This window comes from Pezoporus flaviventris, unplaced genomic scaffold, assembly GCF_033815535.1.
Source record: "Pezoporus flaviventris isolate CSIRO_AGI_PZ_B2104156 unplaced genomic scaffold, CSIRO_AGI_Pfla_v1 ptg000066l, whole genome shotgun sequence".
NCBI lineage: Eukaryota > Metazoa > Chordata > Aves > Psittaciformes > Psittacidae > Pezoporus > Pezoporus flaviventris.
In genome coordinates, this window is record NW_026892614.1 from 17,016,316 (window position 1) to 17,026,672 (window position 10,357).

The window sequence follows — 10,357 nt, forward strand, 5'->3', positions numbered from 1 at the left end:
CCGAAATCTTTCCTGAAAAGCAGTGCCTGAAACTGGGCATAACATTTGGCTGAAACCTCTTCTGTGCCAGGCACACTGACAGGAGAATTCCCACTTGCTATGTGTTGATCACTAGCCTGTATATGCCAGAATGCCATTTGTCTTTTTCACCATAATGACACTGTTGATTTGTGCTGACCATGTAATTCACCATATTCCCAAGATATTTTCTAAACGGTTCTCTATTCAGCCAGCTGTTGCTGGCCACTGGGCAGCTGTTTGTTTCTGCACATATCGAAGTTCATCCAGCTGTTCTCAGAATTTTCCAATTTATCAAGAGCATTTTCAGTTCCAATCCTGTCTCTAAGGATGTTTGCATCCCCTCTCCATTCCATGTCATCTGCAAATTTAACAACCATGCTGTGTATTCCATCATCCATAGTGTAAACAGAAATGCTGGGAAAATTAGATGCAGATTCAGGATGGATATAATACTGCTTGGTGCCCCTTCCATTCAGACAGGGAACCTTTGTAACTACCGTTTGAATATAGTTTTATGAAGTTTTGGTTTGTTTTTATTTTACACCCATGCTAAACTCTCTCCACCTTCTTTTGTTTGTTCATAAGAACACTACACAAGACAGTGCCAAAAGCTGAAGTAAAGTCAAATATGCAGCAGCTACTTCTTCTCCCCTGCATTAATACTCTTAAACCATCATACTGGCTCCTCATTTGTCATCTGAGTGCTTAGAGCAAGTTTACATTTTTCCAAGATGTTTTTCCTTCTCTTTTTCTTGTTGGAAGTTGAAGGTAAAGTTGCTGAGCTTTTACTCATCTCCTTTCTCCCTTCCTCACTTCTTTTAAACACAAACCCTGTACTTATGGTATTCCTGTCATCGGTGGCTCACCAGACCCCAGCTGCCCAACTTGAAAGTGACTGCTAACAAGACTGAGACTGTTTCAGGCAGGTTTTCACATATGTTAGACAGATGTTCATCAAGTTCAGCCAAATTATCCACACATTACTCTTAAGTGCTGTCTAATCTGCTTGTTCAGGCTATTAGTTTTTTAAATGTTTATTTACTCTTCTCTTGTTGATGTTACCTGTACCAGCCACCTGCTCACCTTTTCAGTGGTAACTGAAAGGAATTGCTCAGTTTGGCATTTTTGATCTCCTTTTCCCCTTTCCCTGTTGAGCATGGTGGCTGTGTTTCTTTGCTTTTTCTATTAATGTTAATGCATTCAACTCATGATGTCTTGTACTGTTAGAAATGAAGAGGCACTGGTTCCATGTGTTTCTGTGGGGCACTCTATCCCTTCACAAGGAAACATGCCCTGCCATTTTAGAACTGCTGGACATAGGTTGTGACTGTATCAGCATAGTTGGCTCACTGGTTCAAAGCCTCCCCTGGCTACAAGCCCCTTATGTTCACCACGGGGCAGACTGAGCTTGTCAGGAAAAGCACTGGTGTGCTGCTAATACAGCAGATGTGCAAACCGGCTTTGCTGGCGAGGTAGAAGAGCCTAAGAGGAACCTGCTTTAGACACTTTAGGTTGTTACCACCTTGAGGTGAAGCAAGCTGCACTAAGGAGAAGTAAGAGCCCCTTGGAAATATCAGCTTACTGAAGCTGGCCTTGACTGTTGCTAGCACCGAGAGAAAATGACACTTGGGCATCCTGGCACATGCGGACAATTAATGCAAATGTACTCTTGCTTTTCTCATTAGCTTTCTCATGGGCTGCTGTTGGGTTTGGGATGTGGGATGTTGAGGTCAGGCTCTGCCCTGACCTTCTAGCATGATTTCCTGCAGGCTTGAGTGTCTTTCATATGTTGTGTGGATGTCTGGCAGGGTGTGCAGCTGTTTTAAGGTTTTGTCAGCTCCCTGGTGTACAGAGAGCTGCCCTGAGCACCAACCTGCCCTTTGATTGCTGACTGGTGCTTTGTCTCAGTGAAGTACTGAAAGGACTTACATTGTTTTCCCGCAAATTCCTCCTGTCCATTTGGAGGCAGCTCACAAAACCTCTTGTCTTTCTAATTCTGCTTCTGTTGTCTTCACTGCCTCACCCCCAAGGAAAACAAGGTCCTCCAGGAACCAAAGTACCTGTGTGCATAAGCCTAAATACTTCTAAATACACCAGAGTGCAACAGTGGCTCATTTATTAGGTTACTCTGAGCTAGAGTACAAATAATAACAAGAATTACAAAAAGTTTTCATTTTTGATGGCAGTCTCTCCATCCTCTCATCCCCACAAAAAGAAGCAATCAGTGGCTCACCTTCCAGGAAAAATAAGGAAAATCAGGCTACCATTTTCCTCAGGTGTTAGGATCATGGTGGTAACATCCTGATGTTATCTGAGTTTATTGCATTATTTAACACTGAGTGAGTAAATGGATGACAAAGTCATCACCAGCACAATTATCACCTAGTTATCAGTTGCAGTTTGTGAGCCTTCTGAGTCATGAGGGTGACACAGAATAAACTATGCCTTCTTCATCTCAAAGAAGCTATGGTCTTAAGCCTGAGGCGTATCAATGGGCATCTTTACCTGGTAAGTATGTTCCAGGAATATCATTGTCAATATTGTAATCCAATGTGTCAATCCAAGCACCATGACAGTTTGGCTGAAAATGTTTCTTTCCTTTAATAAGTAAACTTAATTTTGAGCCAAAATTCCTTTTAATTTATAATCACTCAAGGTGGCTTAACACGCAAAAACTGGGGACCTGGGTAAATGCTGTGTATGGTTCTGTCATTCATGTCCAGATAAGTGGAACTCAAACACCCTGGTGACAAAGAGGGTCAGACACATGCTGGGCTGCATTAAGAAGAGTGTTGACAGCAGGCCAAGGGAGGTGATCCTTCCTTCTACTCGGCACTGATGAGACACTTCTGAAGTCCTGGGTCCACTTCTGAGCTCCCAAGTACAAGAGAGACATGAGCATATTGGAATGATTCCAGTGAAGGGAAAGCAGTTAAGGGCTTGGAGCATCTGATGGAGAAGCTGAGAAAGCTGGGGCTGCTCAGCCCCAAGAAGAGATGACCCCCTGAGTCTTCTCTTCAATGTGCTATCAAGGTGTATTAATACCTGACAGGAGGAACAAAGAGGAGGAACCCAGGCTCTTCTCAGTAGTGCCCAGTGACAGGACAGGAGGCAATGGGCACGAACAAAAACACAGACAATTCAATTTTAATACAAGAAACAACTTTTTTCATGGTAAGTGTAGTCAAATGTCAGAACAGGTCACCCACAGAGGCTGTGGAGAATCTCCTTGGAGATAATCATACTCCAACTAAACATGGCACTGAGAAACCTGATGTAGCTGACCCTGCTCTGAGAAAAGAGGAATTGCACTAGATCATCTCCAGAGGCGCCTTTCAATGTCAGCCACTCTGTAACTAGAGAAGAGCAAACTATCTTGACTGAGATGACTAAAAGAAGGGTGAGCTTACCTTACAGAACTGTGTGTTTATACACAAACAACATACACTGAGCTAGGGCTGAAGGAGGAAGGCTGAGAGGATCCGTGACTTCTTTCAGTAAATGACATGAAAAAGTAGATGTTAAGGGAAGAACTATTGAGAGTAAAGAACTGCCACAAGATTAGCAGGTATAACAAAGCATTATCTGACTATGAACAAAAACATAAAATTAGGAAGACTACGTTTCTAAAGCAACACACCAATAAGAACGCTGAAAGTTTCTGAACGGGATTATTTGACGTACTGTAGAAAGGGACCTGCCTTAGGTCTAGTGTTAATGATAGGCAGAAGAGGCTGCTCTCTCAAGCAGCAGAATTTATGGGGAGATCCAGGGGAAAACAGAGACTTTGTTACTAAGAAGTGCAGGCAGAGGCTGAACCTTGCAGCAGCCCACAGCTGTCTCCAGTCTGTCTGATTATTTGTACATTGCTGCGGATAAGAAGGAAGAGAGCATGTTTTTGCAAGCCATGCCTGCGTAAAATAGTCTTTTCTAAAAGTGGAAGAGTTTTGTTCTATTGAAAGGTTTTGTCATCTAAAGCTTTCCTTTTTAAAGTGTCTTTTGTCTTTCTTCTTTCTTTTAAGTGTGTGCTACAACGATCCGTTTCACATGGAGAGAAACCATCAAGTGAGGAGCCTGACTCATCTCTTAGATAGTCTAGAAATGGCCTATAGAACAGATGTTAAACTTTACACCTCTGGACGCTTAAATCATAAAAAGCTTTTTAAGCCTTCAGAGAAAATAAAACAGGGACAATGGTACTTTGCTGAGAAACAAACTAGTTTCATGACAGAAGGAAATCAATTCCCAGCTGAAAATAAGAAAGAAGGGAAGATGAAAAGATTTTCAGGTAACTTTTGTTCCAACGTTCCTCTGCTTCCAGCACAGGCTGAATCTTCCTTCCTTAACAACAGATGTCCACAGTCACCTGTAATGGGTGTTGGTGCCCCAGCAGATTTTTCTTCTCTGCTGGAAACATTAAAGTTGAAAGTGCTTAAAAAGAAAGTAGGAGGGAACTGACAGACAAACGTGTCTCAAAAGAGATGAGCTAGATGTGTCAGAGAGTATAGTGCTGAAAAACAAACCAGTTCAGAACAGCTGAACAGTGTGTTGTGGAGCTTGCCAAGGAGGAATACTAGTTCCTACCTTCGTACTTGGCTAGTATAACTGAAACTGAGCAGTTTAAAAAGTTCCTACATTCCCAGAAGGAGTTTGTAGCAAAGCATGTCCTGTTACAGTATGATTTTGTAGGGAGCAAAGTACCAGAGCAGCTTGTTAGCTGGCTAAGGAAGAAAAAAAAAAACACTAAATGGAAATGAATGTTACAGGAAAACGGAATGGGTTTAGGCAAAATCGCCTTTCTCCTTGGCAGAGGCATGATCCCATGTGCTGCTTAGTTGCACATTTGTATGACACACCTGCTATGTTCTCCAAAACCTGGAGCCCAAAGCCGTTTGCCACTGTTAACCCTTCCCTCCATTGTCAGGTTGAAATGTGCTAGGTATACAGTAAAGCAGGATCTTTCACGATAGTGATCTGTGTGGGGAAAAATCACTGTTGGTCAGCAGCTCTGTAGGAACCACATATTCAGCATCTTGTCCTGCAGCACATTTGAGATAATTTGCAAAAGAAGTTACCTTCTCTCTACATGCTGTAGATTACCTGTTTATGCACAGACAGTTGCTGCACTCCAGCTGGCCTCTCGTGGTATGTGGGATGGGGAGTGAACTTGATCAGTCAAGCACATATACCTTGCAGAAGTTGCTTGAGTTGCTGCCCTGAGGAAAGCACTAACAATCTTATCAGCACTCACAGCCAAATGTGGGAGTGAGAGTAAGATACCGGATTCATATAAATGAGTAATGGAACTTAATGAAAGCAGTTGGGGTTCAGCAAACTAAGAAGTGACTAGGCTAGTGTGGGCTGGAGAACTGGCATTTCATATAGACAAGAGTAATTTTTTAAAGAATTTGTCCTTCACTGTGGTTCTTATGGCCAGGTTTTCATCTTCTGTAAGACGTCAGATGATTTATCAAGGGTGTTTTACAGAGAATTAAGCAGTGATGCTTGCAGGACCAAGGGAGAGGTGGCTGCTGACAGAGAAAACACAGATCAGGCGTGACTGAAACAGCCATCCCAACCAGAAACTGGCAAAGAAATAATCAAACAAATAAGGTATTTCTTGTACTCCTCCAACATGCTACCACGGTTTTTCAAGAGCAGTCATGCAGAATGAGGGAAGTGAGGCCAAAAATTCATTCAATCTACATGTGGGTATAAGTGTTGGAGAAGTTGCATTATCCACGTTCCACTGGATTCTACGCGGTATTGTCTGCCATACAGTTAACCAACTTGCCAAAAAAGCTGGTTACTTCCCACATTGGTAAATATCTTCAAGCAGCCTTTCTCCTGTGCCTCTGGGCTGAGACGCCAGAGTAAAAGAAGAAATGGGAGAAAACAGAAGAGGCAAAGTGCAGTATTATAGCAGGATAACAGCTTGATCTTATGATTTTGAAAGCATTTTTTTTCCCCAGAAAACATTTCCCCCAGAAACAATTTGAATTGATATAATTTTTGTGAGGTAGTGTAACTCTGGTACAAAGTTTAGTAGAAAGCTGCTAACCAGCAGTAATGGCAATCTGCCCTTTGATTAAATGGTCAAAATTTCTATCAGCCTTGGTTTGAATTAAGTATATTCACAAAGCGAAAATCTGCCATTGTCCATTATCTACCAAAGAGGCTTGTTTTGAGAAAGTTAATCTTAGGAACAGAGCACTTTGAAGTGAGGCCAGCAGCACTCTAGAGAAAAAGTTGCCATGACAGAGGAACGCACAGCACAAGTCGCCAAAGAGACCTTTTCTTTCTCTCGCCCAGGCTTATTACTCACAGCTAGTATGCGTAACCATGAGATTATAAGTGTATGATTTTAAGTGCTGTATTCCTTAGCTAGGGTTTCTCAAGGTGTTTGTATATGGCCTCTCTGAGCTAACAGTTGCTTTAAAGTTGCTTTAAAGAATACAACATGCTCTAAGGACAACTGCTTCCAAGCCTTGAGATGATCTGTTGAAGTCAGTAGAGATAGACAGGATAATTTATACTTATGGAAGGATTTTCTGTAAAGGTTTAATCAAGATATTCAACAATGAGTTGAGCTGTAATGTAGTAACTGTCTTCTGCCACACAAATCTGTGTCATCTGTTTTCTTCTACTCTTGTTGATGACTAGGGCATCCTACATTCTTGTTGAATGTGAGCCTTCTTCTTGCAGATGATAAAAATACAGAATGCATGTTATTAACATGACTTGATGTGGATTCTCATAATATTTCTCACTGCATACTGTCAGGAGAAATGGCATGAACTTCAACAAAGTAATACATTCTGACAGTAACTGGTTTAGAGCACCTTCTGTATGTGCAGGTATGTAGTTGTTAATTTTGATGATTGTACAGAAGTACCAGAAAATCAGTGGCTGTGATTCACTTGATTTCAAGTGACTACAGGTTGTTGAGGAAGTATTTGGAGGTATATGCAACAGCTTATTTTTTTCTTTCTGATCTTTCACTATGCTGAAGGATGATACTTGAAATCCTTCCTTCATTTGGGGACAACATATATTTGTTTCTCCTCTTGGGCACTCAGGACAGTGGTTGTGGAATACAACTAAATACTTATAGGTGAAAAATGAAGTTGCATGCCGATTCTGCACATTGTGACGTGGCGCTAGGGGTTTGTCATTGACTCTTCCTGTAATAACTGAGGAGTAGAAAAAGTCATTCCGCCATATCTGTTGACAAAACAATTACCTGCTAATTTATAGTCAAGAAAAAGGAAGAGGGGGCAGGCATTGCAAGCACGAAATCCTTGAGGAAGAAGAGCTAGTTGGTTAACTAAGTGTGTTGTGCTGAGAATGACATTAGCAGAGCCAAAATCCAAATGATGACCTCTGGGTTTTGAACAAACCCATGAGTGGTAGCATGAGTAAGCCTTCTCTCACAGCACAAAAAGTATGATTTTCCTGGAGCCAAACTGAAACATGAACCTGTAATCTTTTGTCTGTGTTAAACATTTTTTGATGCTAAACTTTTTTTCAGAGGTGGTCTTTCCTCTCTGTTTATTTGGAGTGAGTATGAGCTGTACATGATGATGCTTCTGGACACTGTGTGTAGCACAATACAAGGTAGTATTTGGCTGCCAATATTAGATCCTTTCCTTGGTGATGCTACAGAGGAAATAAGTATTTGAAGTCAGATATGGACACTTCCTCAGCTTGTCTTTGACATAGGAGATCTAATGCTTGCCCTCTGTTTCATTGCTTACAACAGTTTCTGTAGGAGAAACCCACAGTGGACAAATCTGAGACAGCAGCTCCTATAAAATAAGCAGAGCATTAGCTGCATAGGCTGTGCTGGATTTCAGAAGTAACAAACTTACTGTCCTTCTGTTTCCTCCTTGGTAGGGCTGCATCAGGTTTTGTGCCAGCTTTGCTGCAGAAATGCTGCTGTACAGAGGGTGACACTGGCCTCAGGCTGCCAGGAGTAGAGCCACACACCTCTTCTTGCTTCTCCACCAGTGATAATTTTGGCAAATGGAGGAGGTCTAGGAATGATATGCTTCATTATGAAAGTAGAAAGTGAGCACAGAGGAGATGTCAAGCCCCAAAGTGCAGAGCCATCCCTGGCTGGCCCTTCCCAGGCTTCTGAAGAGCCTCTTCACACCCTGCCCACGGCACAGGACCCTATTTCAGCCCAGTCTGTCCCTGCCAGTTTCTCTATCTTATCCTTTTGCAACCTTCCTCATTTTACATTTCCTACTAAAAAAGCAGCCTCTTCTGCTCCTGATAGCTTTTTAGGCTGGTGTTCTCCATCAGCCCAGAGCCAATACTTTGGATTTGCTCTGAGGATTTCACCCTAGTTATCTGCTCTCTTTGGCACTGAGTCGGAGAGCTCTTGTGTGCTATTGACAATCTGTTGAAATGAAAATGAAAGGTAATGATGAATGTGGCACAGTTGACAGCATAAGTGCTTTTTGTCTAGGGTGAGTAACACACTGCTCAGTGGCAAAGCACCTGAAAAGATGGGGCTTTGCATTTGTCTGAGTCTTCATATTTCCTGGCTGTAACACATGGAGAGAATCTTCCATATTCTTTTTAATCTGTAACAAACCTTCAATCTATTTACAAATGGAAAGAACTTTGAGTGACTCTAAAACTTACCATAGGGTTGTTTGTTTTGCTTGTGTCTGACCATATTAGCTCTTCGTCTCACAAGCAGCTCATTCAGAAGCTTTCATCAGAACTGAACTTTACTGAAAATGCAATTTTAAAAACAGTGCCAGAACCTGTAGCAAAGGAAATAAATATTCTGTGACATGACTTCACATTTTACTCTTTTTCATGCATTCCTATAGACTGTGAAGGCTTAAGTCAAAGAGATGGGAACAAGGTCTTCAAAGGCTCCAGAAATACAGGCACCCAGGAAAGATATGCAGGTTCTCATGTAGAAAGCCGGTACTGCTGGGGAGAGAAACAAAGAGTAAGTGTGGCAAATGCTGTTAACCCCTTTAGCAGTTACTACATGGGTGAGATAAGGCAAAACCAAGTAAATAGAGTTATTGAAGTTTTTTAAATCTTGGATCTTGGAGGGAAGGCCAAAGGATTAGACCTTGTAAATGGCATGTTCTAGGTAAAAATCCTTCTCCATTTTTTATTACCTCCCTATCTTTTGTACCAATCCCAGGGGGAGACATGGTTCAGCCCTGAGCAAGACAGATGCTTTCTTTTTGTCGTTCCTGACTCACCCCCACCAAAGAGCTTATGTCATCACAGAGAAGTCTCCTGACCACACAGGCTGCAGCCTGCATTATTTTATTTCAGGCTGTCACTTTTTCTAGGATGTTGGTTTTGTTCCCTGTTATGGAGGAAACAAAGCTTGTGCTTTTGATTGCCTGTGTCCTGTCCTCTAAGACAGGACTTGGTCTGGCTTCCCTATTTTGACTAGCTTGTTCTTAGACTTTCTGAGGCTCCCTATCTTTTTTTGTACTGACCCAGTGTTTCCATGCGTCTGTTGTGTGCCCCTGATCTTTTATATCACAGCTTCCAAATCTCCTTATTCCTGTTCCAAGCTCTGATCTGACCTGCTACCCTCAATGTCTGACCTTACAGCTATATAATTTTAAAGCTCTATCCTTCAGGATTGAAAAACAAAGATATTAAGCAGGAGATCTTACCTACCAACTTTCCTGTTCTTGACCACTCTACTGTCTGAACATGAAGAATTAAGAATTCACTCTTTCACTAAGCTTCTGGTTCCGCTTTGTACCCATGCCTTTTTCTTGTAAATGTCACTCTAACTAGACTAGATTGCTTTAGAGGACTTTGCTGTCTTTGCAGTTTTTGTTTCCAGTGTATTTAGTGTGTACACATTACAACATATACACTGTGCTTTTGAAACACATTTGGGTGATTCTGCAGTTAAGGTACTGGAGTGTGAGACTCATATTCACTAGGTTTTGCTAGTGTAAATAGGAAGATAATTAACAGTGGCTCAGTACTCTACACATCTATACTTGTTTACAAAGAGAGAATTCATGTTACCTTGGGATAAAGTCAAACAGGCATGAGCTTAAGATGTATCAGGGGCATAGTGTGGAATATCTATAAAACACATATATGCAAATTTTATCTAGGCTACAATGATTGATTTTTGTGCAAGCTTTTATAAATATTTTAGACATAAAAGTGAAAAATATGGCATTTTGTCTTCTGCCAAAGGAATGAAAGGGGATAATGGTAAACACCCTAGGATAATTTAAACGAGTTCCTGATGGATTTGACAGCTATATATAAAAATCCAATACCCTATAAACCTGTCCAGTTCTGGATGGCAATCTGTTTCCAG